The sequence below is a fragment of the Lynx canadensis genome, chromosome F1, assembly GCF_007474595.2.
Source record: "Lynx canadensis isolate LIC74 chromosome F1, mLynCan4.pri.v2, whole genome shotgun sequence".
In the NCBI taxonomy this organism is placed as follows: Eukaryota; Metazoa; Chordata; class Mammalia; order Carnivora; family Felidae; genus Lynx; species Lynx canadensis.
Window position 1 is genome coordinate 42,927,368 of NC_044319.2, and position 16,894 is coordinate 42,944,261.

General features: G+C 46.0%; 1 protein-coding gene across 1 annotated transcript in view; it reads left to right on the forward strand.

Moving 5' to 3' along the window:
- Window positions 1–16,894, forward strand: part of NFASC (neurofascin) — a 181,722-nt gene that overhangs the window by 78,277 nt on the left and 86,551 nt on the right. The window contains exon 2 of the mRNA XM_030302726.1: window positions 7,501–7,606. The gene's annotated coding sequence lies outside the window, so the exon portion shown is untranslated. The remainder of the gene's footprint in view (window positions 1–7,500; window positions 7,607–16,894) is intronic.

Here is a 16,894-nt window from a genome sequence, read left to right on the forward strand (position 1 = left end):
TTTTCTTTTTTTGTCCTATGGACGTCCAGTTACTCCAGCACCATTTGTTGAAAAGGCTGTCTTTCCCTCCATTCCCCTATTGCTTTTGCATCTTTGACAAAAAGCAGTTGAGCACATTTGTGTGGGTCTACTTCTGGGTTCTCTATTTTGTTCCATTGATCCATGTGGCTGTTCCTTTAGCAGTAGTGCTGGATTTATATAATGAGTCTTTCAGTTGGGTGGATGGGTCCCTCCCATGTGTTTCTTCTTTTTCGAGATTGTGTTAGCTATTCTAGTCCCTTTGTATTTCCATATACATTTTATAACAATCTGTCTGTATCTACTAAAAATCTTGCTGGGATTTTGATAGAGATCGCATTGAGCCGGTATACCAATTTGGGAAGAATTCACATATTTATCGTGTTGAGTCTTATAATCCATGAGCATCCTGTCCTGTCTCTCTGTTTAGATTTTGATTTTTTTGGTAAGTGTAGCGTAGTTTTCTGCATACAAATATTGTACATGTTTTGTTCATTTTATACCTAAGTATTTCATTCTTTGAGGGACTGTAAATGGTATTGTATTTTTAATTTTCCTATATGTTCATTGCTTGTATGTAGAATACAGTTGGTTTTTAAAAAAAATTTTTTTTTAACGTTTATTTATTTTTGAGACAGAGAGAGACAGAGCCTGAATGGGGGAGGGTCAGAGAGAGAGGGAGACACAGAATCAGAAACAGGCTCCAGACTCTGAGAGGTCAGCACAGAGCGCGACGCGGGGCTCGAACTCACGGACGATGAGATCATGACCTGAGCTGAAGTCGGACACTTAACCGACTGAGCCACCCAGGCGCCCCTACAGTTGGTTTTTAAATGGTTGGTTTGTATCCCAAAATGTTGATGATTCCATTTGTTAGTTCCAAATGGTTTGTTGTTGTTGTTTGCTTTGTTTTTTGTAGATTCCTTGGGGTTTTCTACATAGACCATTGTGTTGTCTGCACATAGAAATAGTTTTATTTCGTCCTTTCTGCCCTGTGTTCCCTTGACTGTCTTTTCTTGCTTTATTCCACTTGCTAGACCTTCAGGTGCTATGTTGAATAAGAGTGGTGAAAGTGGACATCTTTGCTTTGTCTCCAGTGTTAGGAGGAAAGCATTCCGTCTTTCACCATTAAGTATAATGTTAGCTGTGGATGTTTTGTAGATTTTTAAAAATCAAGTTGAGGAATTTTCTCTCAATTTTTTTTCTGAGAGTTTTTTTTAAATCATGATGGGTGGTGAATTTTGTCAAATGCTTTTCCTGCATTGATTGATAGGATCATGTGATTTTTCTTCCTTAACTTGTTAATATGGTGCATTACTTTGACTGATTTTAGAATATTAAACCAGCCTTGCATCCCTGGAATGAACTACCTGGTCATAGTTACAATTCTTTTTATACAATGCTGAATTCTATTTGCTAATATATATTTTTTAATTTCTTTGATTTTTTTTTTTTTATTTTGGGACAGAGAGAGAGAGAGAGAGAGAGATAGTGGGGGAGGAGCAGAGAGAGAGAGGGAGACACAGAATCTGAAGCAGGCTCCAGGCTGCTGTCAGCTCCAAGCTGTCAGCATAGAGCCCGATGTGGGGCTTGAACTCATGAGCTGTGAGATCATGACCTGAGCCAAAGTCAGATACTCAACCGACCGAGCCACCCAGGTGCCCCTATTTGCTAACATTTTTAAAGGATTTTTGTATCTATATTCATGAGAGGTATTACTGATCTTTAATTTTCTTTTCTTTTTTCCTGTCTTTGTCTGATTTTGGTATCAGAGTAATATAGCTTCATAAAATGAATTGGGAAGTGTTGTCTCCTATAGTATGGAAGAGATTTTCTAAAACTGGTGTTGATTCTTCTTTAAAAGTTTGTTAGAATATTTCAGTGAAGCAGTCTAAGCCTGAAAATTTCTTTTTTGAGAGTTTTTAACTTGTGAATTCAACTTCTTTAATTATTATAAAGCCATTTAATTATCTGTTACATATTGGGAGTTGTGGTTGTTTGCATTTTCAAGGAATTGGTCCATTTCTACTGTTTTTCAATTTATTTGTGTAGAGTTGTTGATAGTGTTTGTTTATTTTCCTTTTGATGTTTGGAAGGTCTTTAATGACCTCTCCTTTTTCATTTCTGATATTGGCAATTGTGTCATCTTTTTTTTCTCTTCTTCAGTTTTGTTAGAGGTTTGTCAATTGTATTGATCTTTTCAAAGAACTAACTCATGTTAAAAAAAAAAAAAAGAACCAGCTGATGTCATTGATTTTCTATATTGGTTTTGCTTTCTAGTTCATTGATTTCTGTTTTTTCTTCCTTCCTTCCTTCCGCTTACTTTGGGTTTCTTTGGTCCTCTCTACTTTCTTGATGTGGGAACTTCCATTATTGACTTGAAACTTTTTTTCTTCTCTAATGTCTGTATTTAGTGCACAAATAAAGTCAGGATAAAAATAATGATGTGGACAATTTCAAGCTCCTCTTACAGATAAAGAGGTAATTTTCCTAGTAAGTAAAAAGTTCCCTCAAATTGCTAAGAATAAACCAACTGCCTGGTAGAGAAATGGGCAAAGAATGGGAACAATTAAAGAAAAGGAGGGGCACCTTGGTGGCTCAGTCGGTTAAGCGTCCAACTCTTGGCTTTGGCTTGGGTCATGATCTCACAGTTCATGGGTTTGAGCTCTGTGTTGGGCTCTGTGCTGATGGCGTGGAGCCTGCTTGGGATTCCCTCTCCCTCTCTCTCTTCCTGCCCCTGCTCACCCCCGAAATAAATAAATATTAAAAAAGTAAAAATAAAGAAAAGGAAAATACTCAACCTCACTCATAATAAGAGAACCACAAAAGAGACACCAATCTCGGTGCATTAGATTGTCAAAGACCAAAAAACAACCTAGTAATACGCCATATTGGAGAAGTGGGAAACAGAAACTCAAATATTGCTGGTGGGAGTGTTTGTCTCAGCCTTCATGGAGAACAGTTTGGCCACATTTTCTTTGACCCAGAAATTCCGCATCCAAGAACTTATCCCAAAAATATTCTTGCAAGTGTGAGAAATCACATATATCCAAGGATCTGTATTGCAGCAATTTTTTGCATCCAATGATCACAAATATCCTAACTGTCTGAGAGTAAAGGATGGAGCAAATAATTAGGATATGTTCATACAATAGGATACTATGCCACTGCTAAAAGCAGTTTTACATGAGCTAATACAGAAAGATATATAAGATGTTTTCTAACTGAGAAAAACAAGGTAGATGAAAAATATGTATCATATGTTGTAATTTTTTAAAAAAGGTATAGCTATGCATATACCAACAGCCTCTGGAAGGATACACAAGAAACTGGTAACAGTGGATGGCCAGGGGGAGGGGCTGAGTAGAACTTGGGAGGCTGGGGATTGGGGTTCGGAGGGGAATTTACTTATATATACTCATATACTTATATATATTTTATTATATACTCTTTTGTATCTTATGAGTTTCATATCATGTGAAGGGATTACATATTCAAAAAAAAAGTAAAATAATTTTTTAAATGCTTAGCTTAGGGACGTCTGGATGGCTCATTTGGTTAAGCATCCTACTCTTGGTTTCGGCTCAGGTCATGATCAGAAATAGTGACAGAGACAGAATAAGTCTTTATTCCCTGTGCACAGACTAAATATCCAGGGGGAGAAGGGGCATGAACCAAGACTCAGGGAAATTTCGATTTTATATGTCTTCGGAAATACACACTTACACAATTATAGGATTCTAAGGCAAGAAAGTGTTGGAGATTCCCCAGACCCACTTTTATTTTGTGACTGAGGGCAGGACAATCTGAGAATAAACATTTGTTAAGAAGAAATCTGTAAACACTCCCCAGGCAGACATTAAGGTAGGAATACCAGGAGATAACAGTTTGGGAGCTGGCAGACATTCCTTCTGGTCATCAGTTGGACGTACTCTGCCTTCTCCTTGTCGCTGGGGAACACATTCCACTGCCCACTGTGGCCCCCCTGTAATGCCGGCCTCATTCAGATGAACCCAGAAGGTGTCTGGCCTTCTGGAATCTGGAGGCAGTGCCCAGCAACCTGGGAGTGGTCCCCACCCATCTGTGACCGAGAGCCACTGTTGCAGCCTGTTGGACATCAAGTGTCTTTGTTGATCATGGTTCCTCCCCAGAGCATCAGGTGTCCGTCCTGGAAACTTCCTACCCCTGGGTCAGGTGGAGGGTCTTCATCATGGATTCCAAGGCTCCCTTCTCACTTAACCCTGAAGTTCTGTGAGCAATGATGATAAATAAAAACATTGGTGGTGATTATAACCTCCTCATCTTTAAGGTTATCTGTCTGTCTGTCTGTCTTTATATCTGTCTATCTCTCTTTAAATCACAGCTCTCATTTGATACTCGCAGCAGTGTGATACTCGTAAGGCCAATGTGATCCCTAATTTTCAAATAACAGTAAAATATTTGTACAAGGATTTGGTTCTCAAGTGCTTTCCTATACATTATCTCATAGCAGCCCTCCCAGTGCCCTTATGCAGGCAAGGGAAGTTTTTTTTGTTTTTTGTTTTTTGTTTTTTTTTTTTAATTTTTTTTTTCAACATTTATTTATTTTTGGGACAGAGAGAGACAGAGCATGAACGGGGGAGGGGCAGAGAGAGAGGGAGACACAGAATCGGAAACAGGCTCCAGGCTCCGAGCCATCAGCCCAGAGCCCGACGCGGGGCTCGAACTCCCGGACCGCGAGATCGTGACCTGGCTGAAGTCGGACGCTTAACCGACTGCGCCACCCAGGTGCCCCAAGGGAAGTTTTATTAACCCAGATATACAAATGGGGATATTAAAGAGGCAGGTGTGGGATAGTGGGCCTTTGGGATACGAACATGTGGGTTTGAATACTGACTCAATGGGCTTATTACACCTATTTCCTCCAGTGTAAAATGGGGATAATAATATTTGCATCCTTTGTCATCAGACTGGATTGTTGTTAGGATTAAATGACTATAGTTCCAAAGGATTTCAAGAATTAGCGTTCGAACGATTTCTTGTTTCTCAATCTAACATTTAAAATTTATTTTTATTTTGGGGTGCCTGGGTGGCTTAGTCAGTTAAGCTTCTGACTTCAGCTCAGGTCATGACCTCACAGTTCATGGGATCTAGCCCCACGTGGGGCTCTGTGCTGACAGCTCAAAGCCTGGAGCCTGCTTCACATTCTGTGTCTCCCTCTCTCTCTGCCCCTCCCCCCGACTTGCACTCTGTTTCTCTCTCTCTATCTCAAAAACAAATAAAAACATTTTTTAAAAAATTAACAAAAATTGTTTTTTTTTGAAAATGTTTTGCAAAGGAGGAGAGAGATTAATATAACGAACCTTATGTACTCACCATTATCTGCAACAGTCACCAGTACAAGGCCAGTCTTGTCTCAGCTATACCTCTATCCACCCTTTCTTCTTTTGCTTTATTGACCTGTTTTCAAAATAATGAAGTATTTCCCTAACATCCTCAAGATGGGTTGTGTGGAGTTTTAAAAGTTATTCTTAGGGATTCATAACATATTTGTTATGTTTCAATCTATTGCAGATATGATCCTATTCAGCTTGACTAAGGAAACCTTATTCTAGTTGACTTTTGAGTCCTTTTGGCATGATTCTTGTAGTCTGTGACACTGCATTTGCTTTTTTTGGTTTGACGAGACGTTCTAGACTCATCTTGTACGTTTACTGCCTCAGATGTTTCTTCAAAGAAGCCTGATTTCTTTGTGGGGGGGATAGTATTTAGAGTTCCTAAACAGATCACCAGGGGTGCTCAATCTTACTGGGATGATCCTTGTTTCTAGGTATTACAGTGAACAAGGCTAGGGAGTATGTGGGGTGTGTGTGTGTGTGTGTGTGTGTGTGTGTGTGTATACACATATGTACAGATAAAACATATGAAGTTCATATTGATACTCCAGTTCACAGTCAGGGCTGCAGACTTTTTACTTGATCTCTCAATCTTACATCTGTATCACCTTTCAAGAAGAAAACCTTTTTTCTCAGCAATATCAGTATCAGTATATTGCAATATCAATATATCAGTATATTGCTGAGAAATCAGTATTCATTTGACCTATCCCACGATATATTACAAAAGTCTCAGAGTAACAGTAACATCAGTAATATGATTATTGAAAACAGTTTAGGGTTGGGATGGCACAGGAAAGAGGCAGTTCTTTTTATTCTTAGCCGTGTCTTTCCAAGGATATAGAGTCAAATTACTGTGTTTTAGTTTCTGTGTGTGTAGGGCCAACCAACTGGACACATAAACTCATTTGTGGATTTTATTTTAATTTTAGGCATTTCTTTTAGAAACAGTAATTGTGCTTTTGTAAGTGTGTCAGGTATTTACGTGTTCCAAAGTAAATCCACAAAATAAGGTCTATTCAAAGCCCAGTTTCTGTCCCTGTCCTGTCCACTTCAGTCCCCCGCCCCTACCCGGTAGGTCTTTTAATTTTTATTTTACGCTTTATCCTTTTATTATCTTTTTAAAAAAATAAGTGAATACATATTTACCTGTGCATTCCTGCCCCTTTCTTGAATAAATTATACCATATTAAGCACACTTTTTCCTATCATGTTTTTCTTCACTTACTAGTAGAGATCACAACATAGGTATACAGAATATATTTCAAATGGATTTCTAGAACTGGGATTGCAGGTCAAAGATTGACTAAGTGCATGTGTAGTCTGATAGATGTTGCCACATTCCCTTCTACAAAGGTGGATTTTATCATTTCCTGCAGACACATTTTTAATGTTAAAGGAAGTGATTAAGTGAGATGTGTCATCTGCACCGAGAAAGGTTAAATGGTTGCCCAGAGGGACTGGCACTGGGCTTGAACTTGCAAATTCTAACCAATGGCCTGGTGGTCTGACTCACTCTACAGTACCTTCTCCCCACTTTACAGATGAAGAAAATGAGACACATGCAGGGAGATGATCCACCCTAAATGTCATAACAAACTAGAACTTCAGATTCATGTCCCCTGACCCTAAAATTAGCTCTCACTTCTATATGCTATAGATTTATTTATGGTGAGCTCAGTTTGGTTACCTGTAGGTGGGGAAGAAAAACACAGTAGTTCTCCTAAGTTAAGACAATTAATGAGATAATTATGGGTAAATTCCCCCATAGGTACAAGAGAAATTCTCCAAGATACAGCTTAACTCCTTTAGGTGTTGGGGAATCCGCAATTAGATCTCCATGTCAGGGCACTCACTAATAACGATCTTAGGAATGAGAGAGACCACCAAAGTCTGACACGTTTAGGCACCTTGCAGAATCGCTGTCATTTCTTGCACAGCACCTTGAATCTCTTTAAACAAAGATGTCATTGTGCTATGCAAAACTTTCCAAATGGTTGTGGACAAAGATGTAATTTCCCAGCTTGTTAGCTGCAAACCACGAAGCCTTTTCTCTTTCTTTCCTAGAGTGACCCTGGGGCTCTTCTTTGTGCTTGCTTTGTGACAGGTTGATTGACTTATGTGCAATTTGGGACCCTGGAGTTTTCCTTCCTGCTGTGGGCTGGAAGAGAGCCTCTGGTTTTGCAAGAAGGAGGCTGAATGAGGCAGAGACGGTGAGTGTGTGAGCCCTCGGGCTGGTGCACAAGACTGAGAGGTGGGGGTGGGGGGAGATTCTTGCCTCCTGCCCCTTCTCTCTGGTGAGCCAAGGTTCTTTGGCCCCCAGAGTCTTGTGAAAGGACATACCCTTCCTTCTCCCTAGAGTCGGCCACAGAGCCAGACCTCCAGGCTCTCCTTTGCAAGGAGGCTGGCACTGGGGAAGCATTTACTCCTTTTGTCCAGCAGATGCAGTCAGCGACATTAGTCTTGTCATTGTCCCAACTGTCCACCTGAATTGAAAGATTGGGAAACAGCTTTGTGACCCCCAACCCTCCCCCTTAGCCTGGCCTCTACAACCTGGGAGCCTCCTGAATGACAGCTTCAGCATATGGGGGGCAGTCTGGGAACCCCTCCTCTGGGCGGGGAATTGGGACCTGGCAGATGGACAGCTGTCCACGGCGCAGTAAGCCAACCCGCGGCCGACATCACTGACGCAGACCCTGTATGCACGGCCTGCATTGTTCCATTCTCGGCTAGAATTTCCAGCTGCCCCACGGCTCCTGTTTTAGTCTCAGGCTGGGGTGTCAGGGGAAGAAATGCGGGAAGAGAGGGCTACAGTTTTAACCGAGGAGTTATTGGTGACAGATCACAAGCTAGCAACCCAGAGGTCTGAACAGGGAAAGGTTTCCTCATTCTTGGCTTTGGGCACCTCTGCCTCATGGCATTTTGTCTTTCTCCAGCCCTCTTTCCAGACGTCTTCTGTTCTCCCAGGAGTTGGAGATGGGGCTAGAGCAGAGCGGGGAGGGGAATGCAGGGAGGGGGTCAAAAGGTGGGAGCAGAGCATTGCTGACATGGATTCCAGATCTGGACACAATCCAGCTCCACTTGCTCGGTGACTTTAGGAACGTTTCTAACTGCTCTAGGCCTGAGTTTATACAATGGGGACGGTAATGAACGTCTTGTAAAGATTAAGTGTATAAAGAGCCCTGCGCAATGCCTAGCATGTAACAGGTGTTCAGTAAATGAAAGTTACTATTATTTATCCTATCAACAGAGCTCAGATATGCTTGTCTTATCAAAGTAGTTTCTGTGTGGGCCTTTCGGGGGCCACAACTGGCTTCCGACACTGTCAGGTTTCAGGGACCGCTTGGGAATTCCAAATGACCGCGGGGCTTTTCAATGGATCGTTGTTACTAAGTATCGAACTTGAAGGTACTGCTTGACACTGGGGGTGGGGGAGGTGCCATTCTTTTGTTTTAGTGTATTTGGAGGACCCTGATTGCAAAAGTGGTATATACCAAGCTATTTTCATGAGCATGTAGAGATAGGTAACACAGCATGGGAACAGACCCCCAGGTTTGCGACAGAACCCGGAGGTCGTCTGTTGTGTTACCGTGCCCCCTCTCTGCATGCACTCTCCCCCCTGTGCCCCCCAAAGCCCGTCACCACCCTCCCTGGGCACCGTAGGTGGCCCCCCCAGACCCCCGCCTGAGGAGCCCCTCCCTTGTCAGGTGATAGCAACTTCACAGAGCCACAGCACATCTGGCTAGCAGCCCCAGTCTCGCCCTAAGGCGTGCTGCCTGATGCCGAGCAAACCTGTGCTAGCTCGAATGTCAGAACACTTCCAATCTGATCAGCAATCCCTAACACTGGTTCCAAGCTTTCTTTTTATAGTGTGTCCGTTTCATTATGCCATTCAACTTTCATGACAAGTCAGTGGTGCGAGCAAGGCTGGTGTCCTCATGCCATTTGGTTGATGAGTAAACTGAGGCTCAAGAAGTTATTTCTCCAGGGTCCACAAAATTTATTAGCAGCCGAGCCCATTCTAGAATTTAGTTGCCCAGAATTACGGGCTGTTTCTGGCCGTGACACCGCACTGCGGCCTCCAGGCAGAGGCACCTGCACAGCACGAGGGGTCAAAGGGTCAAAGGACTTTCAGCCGCATAGAGAAACCTTTAAAAAAAGAAAAGAAAAGAAAAGAGTGCAGAGAATACATGCGAGCAGGCACATATGGCTGTTGAGGGAACAATAAGTTCTGAGAACAGGAGAGCTGGTCCAGCTTTTTTAGAGGGTGACGATAATCGTCATTATAATAATCAGCGCTCTGAGTACTCCCCATATGCACCGGGCACTGTGCTGTGTACTTGACGTGCATTTTCCATTTTATCCTCACAACAAACCTACGAAATAGGGCCTATTATCATTCACATTTTATCAGTGACAGAAATACAGGAAGTTTAAGGCCTGTACCCAAAGCTAAATGTCTAAGAAAGTGCCAGCACTTTGAATTTGAATCTAGGCAGTCCAGCCGTGGGACCCACACAGCTGGGTTTGGGGTGGCCTGTTCCAAGTGTTCCCGGAAACTCTGGGTAGCCTCTTCTCAGCCCGCCTCCAGCCAGGTTCCAGGTGGGAATCTGTTTGCGGAAGCCTCATGGGGCAAGTCCTCTGTTTCTGGGTCTTCCTTCCCTCTGGCTCTTCCCCTTTTGTTCTGAGGCCACTGCCATCTGGAGCTGCCCCAGGCATCTGCTGTCAGCACACTCCTCCCTCCCCACGTGAGGCACCTTCCCCACTCAGACTCTTCGCTCCCCTCCCTCCTCTCCCCCACCCCGCGCTCCACCTCCGGGTCCCCACCAGGCACTCAGAACGGACACCTGCCCTCTGACGCAAGACAGAGAAACCCCTCGGTTCTCCAGGCCTTCAGTTTCCCAGATGGGTCCATTCGGTTAATTGCACTCACACTCCTAAGCCCTTCTGCCCGAGCCTCCTCTCTCCAGAAACACGGTAACAGGCCACCTCGGACAGCATGGGCTCAGGACACCATGTGGGGTGATTGAGAGGGGCCATGGGTCTTCGTTAGGAACTTTTTTGCCCCAAGACCAATCCCAGGCCCCTGAGGCAGTGCCCATGCTTAGCCCCCTTCTCCTGGGGGCGCTGAGATCTACAGGCTAGGTGTGGAGATGTGGTAGCAGCAGTGAGGTAGGTCAAAGTTATTCCCCTAATAGCCGTCTACACCATTTCTGCCGAAACGATGCATTCTCTTCTCCATTCCTCAGCCTTTTCTGCTGCCCCACTAAACCCACCTTTTCAGCAGAAGCTGGGCTGTTGAGTTGGAGACACCAAGTCGCTTCTGAGTTTCTATTTCTAATAAGAGGACCACATCTGTAGCAAAGGGAGCCCCTTCTACGTGCTGATGCACGCGCTTCTCAGGGCACAAGACACAAAGCTTTCCTCTGCACCGCTGGAGCCGATCTTTGGTGTAAGCATTGTAGCTGCCAGCACTTTGCACCAGACTCGCAGACACGTGGTGCATCTTCCAACGCAGGCAACAACCTTCCCTTGTCTGTGCCACCTCCCTCCTCCAGGCTCCTGCATTTTCACACCCCCGGCCTGCAGGAGCCTGCCGGGGTGGCAGTTGGATCCGGACTGATGTCTGTCTGGGATGTAAATGGAGGGGGCTGGAGGGAGACAGGGGGGACAGATGCCACTCCCTCCTGCTGTCTTAGCCCTTTCCTCCCTGTGCCCCTTTAGCAGCCCAACAGGAATTTTTAAAACGCAGCTGGGTGTGCGCTGTCCTTGGAATCTCAGCTGCTACACCCATATGGATAGCGGGTTGGAAGTTACCTCCGTAGAACTGACATGGCTCCCTCTCTGGGGCTGACTCTAGCCAGGTGCAATTGCCACCGTTGGCCATGGGGCATTGGTGGATGAAGCTCGTATGAATAAGGGGTAGGAAGGGCTTGGGATCAGGAGACCCCAGCAGAGGCAGGAAAGAAAGGGGCCCACCGCTGCTTTGGCTAGCCTGGGATCTTGCAGGAGCCTCCTTTGCCCTCTGGTCTGAAGCAGACGACTACTGGGCACATCACCATATGTTAGCTTTAAGACTGATATTAACTCCTTGGCCACAGAGCCAAGGCTAGTTGCACAGGCATTGTTGTGCATTTCATACATCTACAAAGTAGACTTCTGTATTCCAAAGCCCAGCCTGCCCAAAGCTATGTAGCAATGCAATACACCGGCCATAACTTGGGAAAAAGGGAGAAAGGACCAGTGACTTTTGAATGCTGGGTTTGTGCCAGGCCTTGGTTTAGATGCTATACATATAACTTAGCCCGTTAATTGATTTAAAATGAATTAACTCACAACAGTTCATTGAATTAATAATCACTGAGGGGAGCCTGGGTGGCTCAGTCGGTTGAGCGTCTGACCTTGGCTCACTTCCTGATCTCGTGGTTTGTGGGTTTGAGCCCTGCATCAGGCTCTGAGCTATCAGCACTGAGCCTGCTGCAGATTCTCTGTATCCCTCTCTCCGTCCCTCCCCTGCTCTCACTCTGTCTCTCTCTCTCTCTCTCTCAACAATAACCAAACATTAAAAAAATTAAAAAAGAAATAATCATGGAAACAACCTTTTATGAAGTGTATTCATCCCACTCTTAAAGACAAGAAAACTTAGGCTCTAAGAGAGAGTAAACACATTGCTGAAGACCATGCAGGAGAGGGCACCTGGGTGGCTAAGCCTAACGTGAAGAGTCCACCTCTGGATTTTGGCTCGGGTCATGATCTCACGGACCACGGGATCAAGCCCCACGTTAGGCTTCTGTGCTTACAGCAAGGAGCCTGCTTGGGATTCTCTCTCTCCCTCTCTCTCTGCCCCTCCCCTGCTTGTGCGCACTCTCACTGTCTCTCTGTCTCTCTCAAAATAAATAAATAACCTTAAAAAAGATCACGCAGCCTGTGGACAGCCGAGGTGGCACTGAAGCCCAGGTGTGTGGCTCCAAGTTCATGCCCTTTCCACGTGCCAGAGGAATTCTCTTGAAGCCCCATCTCTGAATTCATGTCTAGTGCGTTTTCCCTGGTCTGCATGGTTTCCAAGCTAGTTCATTGTTCCTTGTTCACCTCTATTGATTAAGCCCAGCCCTGTTCTGTTTTGCGCTGGAGTTTATTCCTGTGAAGGATGCAGGAAAGACCTAGAAGCCACCGCCCTCGCCCTCAGAAAGCTCACAGTCTGATTAAGGGACTGAAGGTCCTCCCTCTTTCCTGCACCCCAAACAAGCTTCTCCTATAATCTTGTCCCTCTTTTCTTCCTGCTTGAGTTCAGTCTGTGGTTTTCAAATGGCTTCAGAACCTTGGTCTGTTGAAACCAGGCTTAGAATCCCACAAATAGAGGGCGGGGTAAGCAGCTTAACATGACTGACATTGGGAGCAGATGGGTCCAGATGGTAGGTCCTCGTGTGGACAGTGGCCTGGGCTTCAAATGGAACACCCCACTCAAGGAGCCTGGGAACCCACTGCTCAGAGCCTGGGGTAGGAAGCTACATTTGAAAGGAAGATGGCTGAGGTTTTGCACAGCTGTCTTCCCTTAGGAAAGCTTCTGAAAGGGATGGGGTTTCCTACCTGTTCTCTCCGCGACATTCCCTCTGTACAACATTTTGCAGTTTTCTATGGAGTTAGGAACAAAACTGTGACTCCCGAAGGTGGCATACAAAAACTTAGCCCTCTGTCTTTTGTTTGAAATCAATATCCATGATGTTAAAATTCTCAATCCCCAAGCCAAATTCTTCCTTAAACTTTTCAACTGACAAATGTTACAGTTTTCTTCATAAACCTCGTAAATTTTGACAAACGTGTTTGATCCCATTAAGAAACTTAGTTCATTAAATCCCTTTGAACATTTGAAACTGTGTTTGTCAATTTTATCATTAACTTTCCTTTTTGAAATATCACAGTTTTGTAGCAAGAGCCTTCCCAGTCCTTATATAATTCTTTTTTTCTTTATTTTTTAAAGTATTTTATTTTCTTCTTTTAATGTTTATTTATTTTTGAGAGGGAGAGAGAGAGCGTGGAGGAGGGGATCCGTGTTAGATGCACAGGATCCAAAGCAGGCTCTGTGCTGACAGCAGAGAGTCTGATGCAGGGCTCGAACTCACCAACCGTGAAATCACGGCCTGAGTCAAAGTCGGGTGCTCTGGGGTGCCTGGGTGGCGCAGTCGGTTAAGCGTCCGACTTCAGCCAGGTCACGATCTCGCGGTCCGTGAGTTCGAGCCCTGCGTCAGGCTGTGGGCTGATGGCTCGGGGCCTGGAGCTTGTTTCCGATTCTGTGTCTCCCTCTCTCTCTGCCCCTCCCCCGTTCATGCTCTGTCTCTCTCTGTCCCAAAAATAAATAAATAAATAAATAAATAAATTAAAAAAAAAAAAAAACAAAGTCGGGTGCTCAACCGACTGAGCCACCCAGGTACCCCTGTAATTCTTTTCTCTCACTGATAGTTTAAATAACAGCTCTATTGAGATATATTTCCTATACCATACAATTTGCCTATTTAAAGTATACAGCTCAATGATTTGTAATATATTCACAGAGTTGAGCACTCATCACCAAAATTAGCTTTAGAACATTTTCATTGCCTTTGCCCTCCAACCCCCACAAAACCCCTACCCATTAGGGATGCCTCCCCCTCCCTCCACTCTGGTCCTTCTCTAGCCCTGGACAATACTAATCTACTTTCTACCTCTATGGATATACCGACTCTGGACTTTTTATATTCATGGGATTATACAATGTGTAGTCTTCTGCGACTGGCATCTTTCACTCATTATGATGTCCTCGAGGTGCATCCATATTGCAACATGCCTCGGTGCCTCGTTCCTTTTTATGGCTGAACAATACCGCGTTGTATGGATGTGCCACATTTTATGTAGCCACCCGTTGGGTGAGGGACATTTGAATCATTCCACTTTCTGGCCATTATCAATTATGCTACTGTGAACATTCCTGTACACATTTCATGTGGATGTGTGTCTTCAGTACTCTCTGGTCCATACCCAGGAGTGGCGTTACTGGGTCACATGACAACTCTGTGACTCACCTCTGTGACCCTGGGTCTTGTCATACTAAATGCAAGCCTCCTTCTCTGACCTTTTACCTTCAGTGTTCACCTTTTCTCCTTCCTGGGTCCCTCCTTCTTACCTTACCCAAATCTTGGGCCCCACCCTTGGAGACCTGTCACAGAGGATTATGATCACTTCCCCTCCAGCCTTGCACTGAGCCACTTTCCTTTAATGGCAGGCCCCAGGGAGGCAGCTGCTGCCATCCTGGATGTCTTCCCCACCCACTCGGAGAGGGGGTGGGAACCTCCCCATCCTCTCTCTCCAGCTGTGAAGAAAGATGTGTGTCTAATTGCTGCGAAACTTTCTCCCTGAGGGTAAAAAGACAGGGAGCCAGACAGTGAGAAGCTAGGATGCTGAGTGGTAGGGAGGTGGGGGCTCCTTCCTCCTTCCTGGAGGTGCCAGGATTCCTCTCCAAGGGGGTCCTCCGAGGCCATCTTTCCTGGTGTCAGTTTGGTTTATGCTGACGGCTCTGAGGTGGAGGCAATCCGCACACCCTACGTGTTAACTTCTGTTTCCTTTATAGGTAGTCTTTATACCGAAGGAGACTGGTCAGAGCTCAGTTAACCACACGCAGGGCCAGTGAGTGGAGCCTGAATCATAGGAAGTCACAAATAGCCACAAACCTTATTCAAGCCAGCATGTTAGGTCCGCCAGCCCTCAGCTACGCTGGCGACGCTGGAGGGACTGTTCCATTCCATGCGTGTTTCCTAGTCCTGCTTCTCAGAGGACGAACCAAGAAGCGATAACAATAAGGGGGAGAAAACGCACAGCCCCCGAGAACTTCAGACAGCTGGCTGGATTATAGTACTGGCAGGTTCTTCCCAGTGTGACCAGCAACCGCTGGCCCATATGGGAGCTGTCAGCAGGGCTGGGCTCTGGACCAGGCCACCTGTATACTTTGGGCTTCCTTGGCAGGCCAGGCTGAGATGTGCCAGGCTCCAGTTGGCCTGGAGTCAAAGAGCTGAGACGATACAGCAACCCCTCTTCCTCCAAGTGTCAGGCTCTATGTACGAGGATGTTCACTGTGGCATTGTTGTGATGGGAAAACAAAAATAAGGAAGAGCAACCTAGAAAAGTCTTTTACGAGTAGATGGTCAAAGGCTATGGGGTGGACGCTCACGGTGCAGTTACGAAAGAGAACACCACAGGTCTCCGTGTCCAAGCCCCATGGTGTTAGTGACCCAGCCACTTATGCCATGACAGGCAGATGTCAGCGCCTCCCCACCCTGGAAGGAGCTACACTCTCTTGGTAGGTGCAGCTTCTTTGGGGGCCCCGGCCTGCCCGGAGGCGTATGAGTACCAGGGTGCCCTGTTAGTGCTGTGTGCCCCTACGGAGCCTGGTGCGAAGACTGGGTATTCAGCAGACATTCACGGTGGTCACCTTGAGGGAAAGGCCTCTTCCCCCTTTCTTCTCTCCCATTCCCTCCCTCTCTCCCTCGCTCCCGATTTAATAAATAGCCAAGTGGTTCAGGTTTCAATCTACAGATCAGTTCTGGGTGTTGAGCAGGAAACAGCTGTTTTCATCCAAATCCCTAACCTTAAACCCAGGTGTCGCCCTCGGCCCCCTCCCCAGGCAGGAATCAAGGGCCACCTGATACTGTTGTTCCCCCCACCCCCCATTCCCCCTGAGCCCTGTGGCCTCTGTGAACTTAGCTGAGGCAGGGAGAGGAGGGGCCGGGTCTGCTGGGCGCCCCTGTCACTGTCACCAAGTGGATCACTATCAACGGTTAAACACACAGCCCCTCACTCCTCCCAGATCTCTCCCCCTGACAATGAAAGGGAGCCAAGGCTGAGACAGCCACCGAGCAGATGGAGACCACCCCCCTCCAACCCTGGGAAGGGAGGTGGGAGAAGGGGGGGAGTCGAATCCCATATACTAGGCTTTCTTGGCTATTGGAAAATCCCACAAGACAACTGGTTCAACCCCACACGGCTGTGGCTGCGAGGAAACTGGGTCTCTCTCCCCCTGGGCGTGGGGAGAGGCCAGCATCTAGAAGCAGGCTGGTGAGTGCTTTCTTAGGCTGTCAAGCCCCGGTGCCCTAGAGGGTTCGGTGTAGTTACAGACAGCCCTTCGGAGCGGGAGGTGGGAGGATTGTGTGGGCAGATGCTTTCTTCTAGATGCTGAGACATGCGGTCATTCCGTGGGGGTGAGGAGGGGGACGTGGGGAGATGTAATCGTTTGGCAGGTGCTCCCAGAAGCGGCAGCCAGGGAGCTCCTCCCTGCTGCTTCCCCTTCAACTCTTGTCTTCCTCCAGAGATCCCTCTGTCTCCTACTTGCTTGGCGCTCTGGCTCTTTGGGACAGGCTGATGATCGTCAGCAGGGGGCATTTCCAGTTTCCTAGGAAACCCACCCCCTGGCCTTTAGATGCCTGTGAGTGGAGGGAGCGGAGCAGGCTCGGGTCACCATCTGTTGAATCGTTTAT